Raw genomic sequence first — 14,401 nt, forward strand, 5'->3', positions numbered from 1 at the left:
GGTCATCTAGTCCCACACCTCACTCCCAGGGCAGGTTCACCTAGACCAGATCACACAGGAAGGTCTTGAATATCTCCAGAGAAAGAGACTCCACAGTGTCCCTGGGCAGCCTGTTCCAATGTTCTGCCACTCTCAGAGTGAATTTTTTTTTCCTCATGGTGCCTCAATCCCATCCATTGCGCAAATGCTGATGCTCCTTAACCATTCCAGGCAGAAAAGATTACTCACCTGGCAACACCACAAGCAGGTGCTGTCTCTGCTGCCCTCTGATGCAGGTGAGAGGTTCAGGAGCTTCCAGCATACCAGGACATGGACAGCTCTACGCTTATGTGGGAGATTCATCTGAGTCCCCACGTTCCTTCCAGAGATGGATTTCAACCAAGTGGAAACCATATCTGGGAGGGCAATGACCACTAGATGAATTGGCCCCTAGAGCCAGGAAGGGGCTGCTATTGCCCATGATGTCTGCTGTCACTCTGTCCTTGCCCACCCTGAATTGGAGCTGCTGCTCATCAGGAGCTGCAAGAGCTATTAATAAGTTTAAAAGAAGATTTACATCAGTGGAATAAGGAAAAGCAAAATGGCTTTATGACTAATAATTGAAAACTAAAGTGAAATTAAGCAGAGGAGGAGGGGAAAAAAGTGCCCACAAACCTGTTCACTTAAGATGTGTACAATACAAGAAGTACAAATCAGCTTTTCTTTATCCTGAGCAGACCTGATCAACAGCAGAGACACTAGAGTGGAAAGAAGATCCAGATTTTATAAAGCATGGTGACAAAATCTCCCATAGCATGTCTTCACTAGCCTTCCCAAGGCCAGGAACTGGCAGCCAGGCCATCTGCCTCTCTGGGAGCAGATAGACAACAAGCAAGTTGCCACTGTATTTCTTTCTATCTTGTGGAGGTAGCAAAGAGGTTTGAGTTTCTCGGTCACCCTGGCACTTGTTGTGAGCAGAGAAAATGATCAGGTAGGGCAGAAAGAAGTTTTATCTGAATGTAAAGAAAATCTTTTGTGCTATGAGAGCCACTGAGAAGTTGAACAGGTTACTCAGAGAGATTGTAGAGTCTCCATCCCTGGAGATACTGAAAAGCCATCTAGACATGGTCCTGAGCAGCCTGCTGTAGGTGGCCCTCTTTGAGCAAGTGCTGGACTAGATGATCCACGGAGGCCCCTTTTAACCTCAACCACTCTGTGATTCTGTGAAAGAAGTCCATGAGTGTACTGAGAATTTTGGTTTATGTACCAACTTTTCTTACCTCCTGTTTTGAGTTTGGACAAGTCATTTCATTGCTTAATGCTCCCTTTGCCGCATCTGCAAATAGAGTTTAACTATAGCTACTTCCCAGGGAGGCACACTTCATTAGGAGTGCAATCCACCCACATGCAGAAACACTACGCACTGTTTAAACCCTGAGGGGGAGTGTAAATGATGTCCAGACCTTGTGGCTAGTCCGAGGAGCCAGAATAAATGTCAGTTTCATTTAAAAAGCTCCTGGGATCCTGAAATAGGTAATACAAACATTGCAAAACACTCCCTTTGTTCTCCATGTGGGCTGGGAAATGCCACAGATACCAACATTTTATGATTCCAAGACATTAAAATTTGTCTGTTGCCATAATCCATACGCTTGGGTTGTTATTTTGTGTAGTTAAAATCTGAACATGCTTCTTCACTGCAGCTAATTAGTGATATGCACATGGGAGATGTTACAGCTCATAGGCTAGTCCTTGCTGTGACAAAGTTGACAGTGATGACGATGCAGCCTGTTCTAAGGAGGGGAAGAGGAACAGTGGTATCTGGAATTTATTTTTGTCTTCATTGAAGTCTTGGCAGGGTTTAACCCCAGCCTGCCACTAAGCCCCACACAGCAGCTTGCTTGCTCCCCCTTGCTGGGATAGGGGAAATAATTGAAAGGGCTGAGATAAAGACAGTTTAATAGGTAAAGCCATGCAGGCAAGCAAGACAAAACAAGGAAATCATTCGCCACTTCCCGTCAGTAGGCAGGTATTCAGCCTTCTGCAGGAAAGCAGGGCTCCCTGGCATGTAACTTACTTGGGAAGACAAATGCATTCCCCACTACTTCTTCTACCAGATTTACATGCTGAGCGTGACGTCATATAGTATAGAATCATAGAATCATAGAATCAACCAGGTTGGAAGAGACCTCCAAGATCATCCAGTCCAACCTAGCACCCAGCCCTAACCAATCAACTAGACCATGGCACTAAGTGCCTCATCCATAGAATACCCTTTTGGCCACTGGGATCAGATGTATCAGCTGTATGTATTCCCAACTTCTGCTTCTCCATTCTACTCTTTGGTGGTCCATCCTACTCTTTGGTGGGGTAGAGTGAGAGGCAGAAAAGTCCTCAACTCTGCATATACTGTTTGCCAGTAACTAAAACATCCCTGTGTTTCCAGCACAGATCCGAAACACAAGACCCACGCTAGCTACTATGAAGAAAATTAACTCTACTAAAGCAAAAATCAGCAGAACTAGATTACAGGCTGTGGAAAGAAAACAAGGGTGATGTCTACTTTGCTCACTGTCTTGCTGAGAAGTATAGGAACAGGAAATAAAAACATTAGATAACCACTCTCACTGGGGCTGCTGGCTGAGCTGCATCTCTCTAACCTCACCCTCCATTTTGGGCTAATCCACTTTGCTTCCTAACCTCTGGCTGAACCTCCATTCTTCCTTGGGACTGGGGTAAGGTTAAGAGGGGTAGGGGGAAGGTGAAGGGGTGGTTAAGAGCCCCTCCTGGGGACTCAGGTTTCTGGGAGGGCTGTTGTGTTTCTGTATTCCCTTTTCCCTTGTCTATGTCTGTCTATAACTGTATATACTGTAAATATCTGCTTGTCTACTGTGCCAGCTGTAAATATAAGCTTCATGCATATTTCCAGAGCTGGATGAGACTAATCTGGGTGATTTCTAAAGTGGGGGGGGAGGGGGGGGCGGGGAGCACCCAAACCATCACACCCGATTAGAACTGGCACAGAGCTAGTGCATTCTTTTGCTTACCAGTGCAAGTTTCTGCACACAGCTCCTACCTCTGGTTGTTGATAGACCACATGTTGCTGTAAATATTCTCTACAAGAGTTTTAAGAAGAGATGGGATTTTTCCTTCTTTTTCAGAGGAAAAATGTGATACTGCAGAGCCTAAGACACATATTAGGAAAGGAGGGAGCAAGAGAAAAGAAGCAGGAGATATCAAAGAATATGATCAGAAAATCAGAAAACAAATATGAATATTTATATTAATGCATAGGGAGAGGGAAAATTACTGTTCAAGGTTCATGCTCCTTGCTTAATTCAAATATATATATCCTCACAAATGTGCCTTTACTTTTTCATGGGCTCTGTTTTCCAAGGGGGTAAAGCCAAGAGCAAACTCAAATGTTTTCATGGAAGTGAAGTTTCTTTCCCCCTGTTCTGAGAGGAGGTGTCATAAACCATGTTGTCCAAAACCACAAAAGATTGTCTTGGGAGCAGAGGTTCAGTCCATGTCCAGAAGAAATTGTAAATCACAGAGCCATCAGGACTAGGAAATAAACTATTTCTTCTTTGTGGGAATGGAAAAAGGAAAGGAGAAAACAAAATTTCCACTTTCATAAAGTCACACAGAGAGTCTGAGCAGTTCACTGGTTTTAAATAAAGGGGGAAAAAAACTGTCCTAAAATTATGGGGCAAGAAGATGTTTCCTATTTCCCTTTACCTTAAAATTTCTCTTGGGCACGGGTTCATTTCAGTACAATTAACAACTATGCAAACACAGAGCCAGGGGACAGGCAGGAACAAGGTTTATAGTGAAGTGAAGTAGAAAACAGGTGAGGATGGCTTTTTTCCCTAGCTCTTCTCAGATAGGTAATGAAAGGTTTTCAGAGCTCTAATTATAAATCAAAGCTCGAGCTCTTCTGTGAATCAGTATTTGAAGGAGCTGCAATTTTGCCCTTTAAAGCATTTCCTCATCCAGAGAGTCAGACAGAGGAAGAGAGATATTCCATGTTTTATGAGGTGGGCAGAGAAGGACAGTCAGCTGCAGAAAATAAGGCAGCACAGAGCAACTCAAACAAGCTTATGGATAGCTCAGTCAGGTGGATTTCTTTTTCCCTTCACTCAGTAGCTGTGATGGAATGCTGAAGGGCAAAAATAAGTTTCATGGATGGGGGGGGGGAAGGAAATTAAAAAAAAATAGTCCAATCCCTGACCAAAAAAATGTTGTGTGGGGATGTTATGTAAGGGATTATTCACCTGATTCACTGGAAACATTTACCTGGTTTGATTAGCAGTTTGATGGGTGATGTGAAGCGCATTGCCCAGACTTTGGCGTTTTCTAGAGGGTGGGTGTTGGAAATAGTAACAGGTCCTAGCACCGGGGTGAAGATACAATCTGTAGAGGATAATGAAGCATTCAGATACTGAAGAAGTGAGGACAGGAATTTTTAGCTATTGTTAAGGAGATGTTTCCAAGTTACCACATCTGAGAAGCATTATGAGAAACAGAGCAATGATCGATGTCTCTTCTTTACCTGGCAGTTTCACACTTACTAACCTTTTCCCTGATTGCTTTCCTAAACCTCACAAGCTCTCCTCATCACAGAAGCAATGAGAACTGTTCTACAGGAGCAGGTTTCTGTTCCCAAGATAGTGTGAACGCCAGTTCTCACAGCTGTGCCCAAATGTAGGCAGCTTTTCCTCGCAGCAGGAAGTAAAAGAAGCTTCCTTATCTACATCTTTCATAAAGACCCCCCCAGGAAAAATACTGAGAAGGAAAAAAAAAAAACAAACAACAAAAGAAAAAAAAAAAAACAACAAAACAAACATATTAGCATTGGCATAATTTGAGAAGCAGAATGATTGTATGAAAATCACACTCAGTCCTGCCATGGAGACAGGCTTTGGCAGGCTTAACAGCCTAGACTCTAATACATCTCTCATCTGAAAATGATAATTTCATTCAAGAGGATAAGCCAGTAAAAAAAAAAAAAAAGAAAAAGAATGGTACAAAATTGATTAGATGAAGGACGTTGCATGTCCCTGCTTTAGCAGGCTTTATTTTTCTCTCAGAAATCAAATTAATAACAGAACCTTTATTTAGACTAACTTACGAAGAGAGGAAAATTAAAAACGTGATGCAACAGTTAGAAAAGCTAACCAGGGAAATGATTTGATGTGCAATGCATGTTGATTGCTCTTATTTCCTTCATGAGAAGAGGAATCAGCCCCACAAGCTGCAGAGAACAGTGTTGTTCAGGTGGCTTCAGGTGTTAGCTTCCCGCTGGCACGGAAATCTCTGATTCATCTGTTGACATAAAGCACCATATATTTCCCAGCATATTAGGATCTAATGAGTACCACTGGGTTGCAACAAATGTCATCCCAACAAATGTCATCCCAATATGGGCAAGCTGATTTTGCAGCAGGTAGAGCTGGTAAAATAAATCTTAACAGAGATTTATTCTGATCCATAGAGCGTTGTTTTTAAAAGCACATTGTCCACCTTGCCTCCTTGCAGTCATTTAATATAGGATTCATGTGCACTTCCTCTGCCTACTCTTTGGACAGTGTGGCTTGTTCCATGTAGGTCTGCTGACTCCTGCAGGTGTGTGTCTGTGTGTCTGTCTGTCTTTGTCACACGCTGCCTTAGAAAGGATTGTAAGAAAACTGTAGCACCTCCTAACACAGTGATTGACTACACCACCTCCTTGTCAGTATAAGCTGCACTTAAAGCAGTAGGGAAGAAAGACAGTTGCTGATTTCCATAGAGACATCAGACTTTTCAGGATGTTCATGGCAAGGGTTGGCTCCCAGTTTACAGATGTGAAAAAAAAAACCACCAGAAGACACTTTTTTCTTTTGTTGTTTTTTTTTTCTTTGTTTTTTAAAGGTTTTTATTTTTGTTTTGATTTGCTTCTTTGTGATTTTTGCTTGCTTGTTTGGGTTTTATTTGTTTGTTTCCTTGCTTGTTTCTTTGTTTTTCCTTAGGAGGAGGAGAACCAGGGATGCCCATGTAATAGGAGGTATTATGCTTGGGAGCTTTTCTGTTCAAAGCACTTCCTGGAGGAAGTCCATGTGGAATCTGCAGTGCCAGCAGTTTCCATGAACACTTAATAGCACAAAATCATACTTATATTCACTTTAGCATAAAAGCAGTGCTTCTGTACAGGGCATTAAGAGTTTCCAAGTGTAAACAAATACAAACCCAGGTTGGGGGGGAAATGATTGGAGAGCAGCCCTGAGGAAAAAGACCTGGGGGCCTGGGTGGATGGAAAGCTCAACATGGGCCAGCAGTGTGCACATGCAGCCCAGACAGCAACTGTGTGTTGGGGGACAGCAAGAGATGCATGGCCAGCAAGGCAAGGGAGGGGATTCTGCTACTTTACTCTGCTCTCCTGAGACCCCACCTGGAGTCCTGTGTGCAGTTCTGGAGCCCTCAACACAAGAAGGACATCAAACTCTCATGCAGTTCCCTGTCCTTCTTGAACTGGGGGTGGGGTGGGGCAGAACTGGACACAATACTCCAGATAAGGCCTTACCAGAGAATAGTAGAGGGGAAAGAGAACCGCCCTTGACCTTCTTACCACAGCCTTTCTAATATGCCCCAGAATGGCATTTATCTTCCTGGCCACAAGAGCACACTGTTGGCTCTTGGCCGTCCTTCCATCCACCAAGACTCTCAAGTTCTTCTCCCCTTCACTGCACTGTTCTCCAGCAGGTCAGTCCCCAACCTATACTGATAGCTGGGGTTGTTCTTTCTCAAGTGCATGACTCTACACTTGCCCCTGTTGAGCTTCTTTCAAATTCTCCCGGCCCAACTCTCCAGCCTAAGTCTCTCTGAATGGCAGCACAACATTCCAGCCACTCCACACAGCTTGGTGTGGTCAGCAAACTTGCTAACAGTGTACTCTATGGTTCTACAGGCTTCAAGATATATCTTTGTAATGTGAACATCTTCTACTTCGAACTGTCCATTTTGAAGAGGAATAACAAAGTCCTGGACTTCAATGATTTTTTTAATGTTAAACAGTATAAAAGGTTTTTTGTAATGATACAGTACAGATTGTGACAATGCTGAGAGGGAGGAATGCATAGCTGGGAACAGAGTTGCTGTAGAATAGGCACCTAGAGAGGGACCTGGAGGTACTGGTCAACAGCTGACTGAACATGAGCCAGAAGTGTGCCCAGGTGACCAAGAAGGCCAATGGAATCCTGGCCTGTATCAGGAACAGTGTGGCCAGCAGGACCAAGGACATTCTGCCACTGTATTCAGAGCTGATTAGGTCACACCTGGAGTATTGTGTCCAGTTTTGGGCCCCTCGATTTAAGAAAGATGTTGAGGTGCTGGAATGTGTCCAGAGAAGGGCAACGAAGCTGGTGAGGGGCCTGGAGCACAAACCCTATGAGGAGAGGTTGAGGGAGCTGGGGGTGTTTAGCCTGGAGAAGAGGAGGCTCAGGACAGACCTCATTGCTCTCTACAACTACCTGAAGGGAGGTTGTAGGCAGGCAAAGGTTGGTCTCTTCTCCCAGGCACCCAGTGACAGAACAAGAGGACACAGCCTCAAACTGCTCCAGGGCAGGTTTAGGCTGGATGTTACGAAGAAGTTCTACACAGAAAGAGTGATTTGCCATTGGAATGGGCTGCCCAGGGAGGTGGTGGAGCCACCATCCCTGGAGGTGTTTAAGAGGAGGCTGGATGAGGCACTTAGTGCCATGGTTAAGTTAATTAGAAGGGTTAGGTGTAGATTAGACTCGATGATCCTAGAGGTGCAAGCATACATTTAAAAATGCATCCACATATCTACATCATACAATGTGATACTAATAGACAGTTTTATTTGCAGTAAACATTCTGCTATGTGATCCTAATAAACATTTATAGTAGTATGCAAATGCCTTTAAAGTAAATCTATATGAAGAAGTAAAAAAAATCAACCTACTTCTCTTCCTTTTTCAAGCAGAGGTGTCAGTGTCTTCCATATGGGTCAATTTCACTGAAGTTTAAAAGAATAAAAGCCTGCAAGAAAGGTTGATAAGAACAAGAAGTGCAGTGTAGTACACACTTGTACTTTGAGTGCCTTTCTTCTCTCTGCCTTGAATCCTCTCAACCTTTTCCCTTGCTCTGCTCCCCAGAGTCACCTATGGCACTCTTCTTGTCTTTAGGCACATGGTCCTCCTGGCAGCTTGCACTATGAGACAGTACAGGGCTATGTTCGTAGGATCAACCAGATTGGAAGAGACCTCCAAGATCATCCAGTCCAACCTAGCACCCAGCCCTAGCCAATCAACCAGACCATGGCACTGAGTGCTTCATCCAGTCTTTTCTTGAACACCTCCAGGGACAGCAACTCCACCACCTCCCTGGGCAGCCCATTCCAATGCCAATCACTCTCTCTGCCAACAACTTCCTCCTAACATCCAGCTTCCCTGGCACAACTTGAGACTGTGTCCCCTTGTTCTGTTGCTGGTTACCTGGCAGAAGAGACCAACCCCACCTGGCTACAACCTCCCTTCAGGTAGTTGTAGACAGTAATAAGGTCAGCCCTGAGCCTCCTCCTCTCCAGGATAAACACCCCCAGCTCCCTCAGCCTCTCCTCATAGGGTTTGTGTTCCAGGCCCCTCACCAGCTTTGTTGCCCTTCTCTGGACACTTTCCATATCTCAACATCTCTCTTGAATTGAGGAGCTCAGAACTGGACACAAGACTCAAGGTACAACCTGACCAGTGCTGAGTACAGGGGAAGAATAACCTCCCTTATCCTACTGGCCACACCGTTCCTGATGCAGGCCAGGATGCCATTGGCTCTCCTGGCCACCTGGACACACTGCTGGCTCACATTCAGCCTACTATCTACCAGCAACCCCAGGTCCCCTTCTACCTCTACTCTCCAGCCACATGTTCTTCAGGTTAGCACCCAACAAGTTCTCCCCTGGACCCAGACTCTGTAACTGCATTAGAACAGTTATACTACCATTGTAGATGATATTTCTACACAGCATTGTCTTCAAATAGAGCAGGCATGGCCACATCTGCAGAGATTGTTCATGGGTTGGTATAAGGGTGGTTTCAACACTCCCACCAGAGAGTATTGGTCTTGCCTGCTCCCCATCTTGCTGCAACCTGCAGGGTCCTGCTCTATTCCCTCTTTCAGATTCTGCATGCTTTTTGTCAGGTTTCCAGCACACCAGAAGATTTTGCTTTTGACTCCCCACATTTCTTACTCCTCCTGAAGGAAATCTTCAATCCTGCAAGTCGTTTATACCATGCCTGGCAGAAACTTGAAGACTTGCTGAAAATGGGTGATAATGAGCAGAAGCAGGAAGACTGACTGTGGAGAAAGAGGAGGCCTGGAGGCAAGCTCATTTATGCAAATCTTACAGCTGAGCTGAAATTGCCTGTATAAAATATCTCAGCCTAGAAAAAAAAAATAGATTTAGGGCCCAGCCTCAAAAACTAAAATCTCAATTTGAAAAAAAGACAATTAGAAGCCAATGGTGATTTGAAGTGGATGCTGAAGAATTTATCCTTTTCAATTGCCAGTTTACATCTCCAAGACAAAGGAAGACTCCTAGAATACCTGTTTTCAGTATGTGAAAGCTTTATTTAGGAGAGACAGTGAACCTCTTCACATGTGTTGAGCCCCTGTGTAATGTGTCAAAGCAGTTAGGAGGAACAATAGATATGAGATGTTCTAATAGTAAGCAAAAAAATGTATCTGCTATGCATCAAAATTAAGATAGATCTTCACTGTTTCTTTTCCTCAGATTAAAATTGTAGGAGGATTGGTTTGGGGGTTGTTTTCTTTTTGGTTGTTTATTTTCTTTCTTTTCCTTCCTTCCTTCCTTCCTTCCTTCCTTCCTTCCTTCCTTCCTTCCTTCCTTCCTTCCTTCCTTCCTTCCTTCCTTCCTTCCTTCCTTCCTTCCTTCCTTCCTTCTTCCCTCCCTCCCTCCCTCCCTCCCTTCCTTCCTTCCTTCCTTCCTTCCTTCCTTCCTTCCTTCCTTCCTTCCTTCCTTCCTTCCTTCCTTCCTTCCTTCCTTCCTTCTTTCCATAAATTATTGGGAAATAATCATAGATGCTCATCAAATTCTTGTTTTTTTATGAATATCTGGTACATTTTTAATTAAAAAAATTATCAGTATAATCAGACTTATCTTTTTTAACAGAAAAAAAAAAATCAGCCTTACTTCATGAAAATGCACTACTTGTCATGTAAATGTTCATCGAGAGCAAACACAAATTGCTACAGGCATGGCAAAAGCAGACTGTTACTTGGTCCAGATGCTCCCTATATGAATCCAGAAACAAAAGCAAAGGGAAAAAAAAAAAAAGAAATACAAACATAAAAAATGCCTCTGCCTGCAGGAGTCAAGGTTTCCCCCTGCTTACAGTTTTGTAATGGCATTTTAGTAAGCTGATTGCTATTTCAAAGTCAATCCCGAGAGCACATTACTTTCAGCATGTGGAAAAGGATTCCCACAGAAGTGTATGTGCTTTTTCCAACAGCACAATCACCTATCAGGGTCTAAAAGACCCCACAGGTTAGCTAGGATAGCCAAATCAACAGCAGGATGAATGTTAGTATAGGGAAGTCTGTCTGGGATTTCTCTTCTTCCCAGACCAGAGCTACACAAAGGTACTAGCATAAGCCTGAGGTGTTGCTTTGGCTTCAAACATTCTGTAGAGGGCATCTGAATTATGATCTGGAAGTACCTATTTGTCTCAATAGCCTCTGAAGGGAGCTCAGAACAACTGGGTTGGAGTCATAGAGCAATCATTTAGATGTATAAATGAAATTGCACTCTTTTCCCCAGTCTAAAATGGAACAGGAATTGCTGTCACTTTCTTAATATCAAACCTCACCAAATGACTGTAAAGTCAGAGCAAAGCCTTGAGGGATTTAGAAATGCTACCAGTGGAGTTGCATTTCCCGGTAAGGGCTGCAGTCACTAACTTCATAGAGTCAAATAAGGAAACCATATCTCTACAAAGATACCTGAATACTCATTTACATCATTATCAGCAATCCTCTAAGATAACAAAAGCTGCTTTTGAGGAAGATTTTTGACTCCTTCTCTTAATAAAAACAGCAGAAAAGATCCTGTGGCAGCCAGAAGTACCTACAACAGTATGGTAATGGCCACAAAGTCTGTGACTGATGATGAGCCCTCTCTAGTGTTTCAAGAGAGGACAGGATTTACCTCATTGCTGTCTACAACTACCTGAAGGGAGGTTGTAGCCAGGTGAGGGTTGGTCTCTTCTCCCAGACAACCAGCAACAGAACAAGGGGACACAGTCTCAAGTTGTGCCAGGGGAAGTCTAGGCTGGATGTTAGGAGGAAGTTTTTGCAGAGAGAGTGATTGGCATTGGAATGGGCTGCCCAGGGAGGTGGTGGAGTCCCTGTCCCTGGAGGTGTTGAAGCAAACCCTGGATGAGGCACTTAGTGCCATGGTCTAGATGACTGGCTAGGGCTGGGTGCTAGGTTGGAGTGGATGATCTTGGAGGTCTCTTCCAACCTGGTTGTTTCTATGATTATATGATTGATTGTATGATTCTATGATTGACTCACTGAGTCTAAGCCCACCAAGACACATTTATAAAGGCATCTCCTCATCACACACCATAAATAGATACTGCACACAGAAATGGCCCGTTCCACTCATTCTTACTGCACAGTGTCCTAAACTAAACTCAAATGAAACCACCTTAGAATCATAGAATCATAGAATCAACCAGGTTGGAAGAGACCTCCAACATCATCCAGTCCAACCTAGCACCCAGCCATAGCCACTCAGCTAGACCATGGCACTAAGTGCCTCATCTAGGCTTTGCTTGAACACCTCCAGGGATGTAACTCCACCACCTCCCTGGGCAGCCCATTCCAATGCCAATCACTCTCTCTGACAACAACTTCCTCCTAACATCCAGCCTAGACCTCCCCTAGCACAACTTGAGACTGTGTCCCTTTGTTCTATTGCTGGTTGCCTGGCAGAAGAGGCCACCATTAGCATTCCAGCTGCTGATGTAGACAGCCTCTTGAAATTTACTTGCCTTAATGAGGGTCCCTGATGTGAGCATTGCATATGGTGGTTGTGAGTTATGCAACAGGAGATGCTTGAGCACACCGAGAACTGATATGTTCTAAAAGTAAAAGAAAAGAGCAAGTCAGTCAAACATAGCTCTGGAGAGCAGGGAAAAGATACCGTTCCACACCCTCACACCATTCATCCCTCTGCACTGGAAATGTCTTCTCTGTGAACCTGCCTGGTGCACCTGCTGGCTTGTGTGCCTTGAGATCTCTGTCAGAAATGTTTGATCCTGGGGGTTTAAAGCAGAAAGCCTGCCACATTTTGTGACAGCTGAAATTGACTTATTTTGAAGCACGGTCAATTTATCAGGTTGTTGGAAAGGCAAGATTGTCACTTGCTATTATCGATGACACACAGTTCAGAGCAAAAGCTGGCCATCAAGTTAACTGCAGGCAAATTCACTGGCATGCCAGCTGCAATGCAAACAAAATGCACCATGCTGTTAATTGAGGTATTGAAATGTAAGTGACTTCTGGCAGAAAGCACAAAAACAATCATAATACTCAGGAAGTTGAGGAACAGAGGAGAAGGAAACTGTGACAAGCTAGTTTTAGGCATTATTTACTGTCTCTCTCTATTGCATCTTCCCTAGAAAACAGGAGTTATGACAGAGGATATCAGTGCTAGATAAAGTTGCACGTTCCCTTTGCATACTTGCATGTTTCTGCAATATCACAGATGTCAACGAAATTGCTCCAGTACAAGGCAGGGAAGAATCAGACTAGGCAATCTCATCTGGGTTTTGACTCGGTGCATTTAAAAGACTCACAATTTGGAAGGTTTTATAACCAGATCAGCATCATTTCCATCAGCTTTCTGCATTTACCAAATAACTAATGAACTGTGCAAACAGTGATCAATGTAGAGCCAACAGGTGCTCTCTTGGGTTCATTTTGGGATCTGCTGTAACTGAAGGAAATACATTGCTCCGAGTACTTCTCCTGTAAAAGATGCAAGTCACTGGAAATGAGCTCAAAATAGTCCTGGTGATTTGAAATTTGTGTTAAGCTGATAATTCAGTTGTCAAAGAGCACAGTTGCCTTACTGTTAGGTAATTCCTGTTCTAGTTGATAGTGATTGGTTTTGAAGCGCAGGATGCCTTTTGGCCTCTAGGGGCAAAAGCAACATGCTTCAAAAATGGCATGAGTCCACTTCACTTTGATAGAGATAATGAATTGCTCCTTAAAATATTTACTCACATTTACACCCACGTCCTTAAAAAAGTTTACCTCCTGTTCTAGTGGGAGATGTCCCTGCCTATGATGGGGGGTGGGAAGTAGGTGATCTTTGAGGTCCCTTCCAGAATAAACCATTCTATGATTCTATGTTTTAAGATGCTTTAAACTCCTTGGCTAGAAAGCAGAATCATAGAATCATAGAATCAACCAGGTTGGAAGAGACCTCCAAGATCATCCAGTCCAACCTATCACCCAGCCCTAACCAATCAACTAGACCATGGCACTAAGTGCCTCATCCAGTCTTTTCTTGAATTGCTCAGATGAGTGCATATATGTGAGAGCAGAGAAACAGCTAAATAAGCAGACAATGCTTCCCAGGTAAGGAGGCAAAAAGAGCAAGCCTCTCTCATGACAGCCTCAAAGTACTCCATTCAACTGAAACCTCCTCATAGAAAGCTTAATAATACTGCATTGTTAGAGCTGGATAACTTTTCTTTTCTTTTATCCTAGAGATAGCACTGAAGATGAGGAAGCTTCTGAATTATACACATAATTGTCCAGGAAGACAGAGGAGCAGGGTAACACCTGAGACAGGTGCTAGACATGATGCTTACTGCAGCTTTCCTGCAAAGCCAGATTTTGATGAGCAGGGAAACTGAGTGTGGCATATAGAAAGTAAAATTCTTGTACTCTGAACATAGCCCTCAGAAAATGTAACCATGACAAACAAGGGTGGTCACACTTTTTGGTTCACCATTTATGGATTCAAAATGAAGTCAGAATTTACAGTTCTTCTTTGTTCCTCCCCTGCTTCAATGTTTTCCAAGGGAAACTTCATAGGAAATAAAGCTGTAAGTCACTGCTTTGTATGTCTGTATTTCTCTGGGCTTTATTGAGTAAATTACATTGGAGAAGTCAATAGAATTCTCTCTCTACTTCTTTTTAAGCCATCATTTTAAAAGGCAAAATTATGCCTAGAGGACTGTTTGTTAAATATTTTTTCCCCCTTTCACTCTTCTTGTTACCTGTCAACAAGAGTGAAAGGGGGGGAAATACTCTTGTTGTTACCTGTCAATCCCTTGCCTCTTGACATTCTCAACTTTCATTTTTGTTTAACATATGCATCAGCTCATAA

Source organism: Pogoniulus pusillus, chromosome 18, assembly GCF_015220805.1.
Source record: "Pogoniulus pusillus isolate bPogPus1 chromosome 18, bPogPus1.pri, whole genome shotgun sequence".
In the NCBI taxonomy this organism is placed as follows: domain Eukaryota; kingdom Metazoa; phylum Chordata; class Aves; order Piciformes; family Lybiidae; genus Pogoniulus; species Pogoniulus pusillus.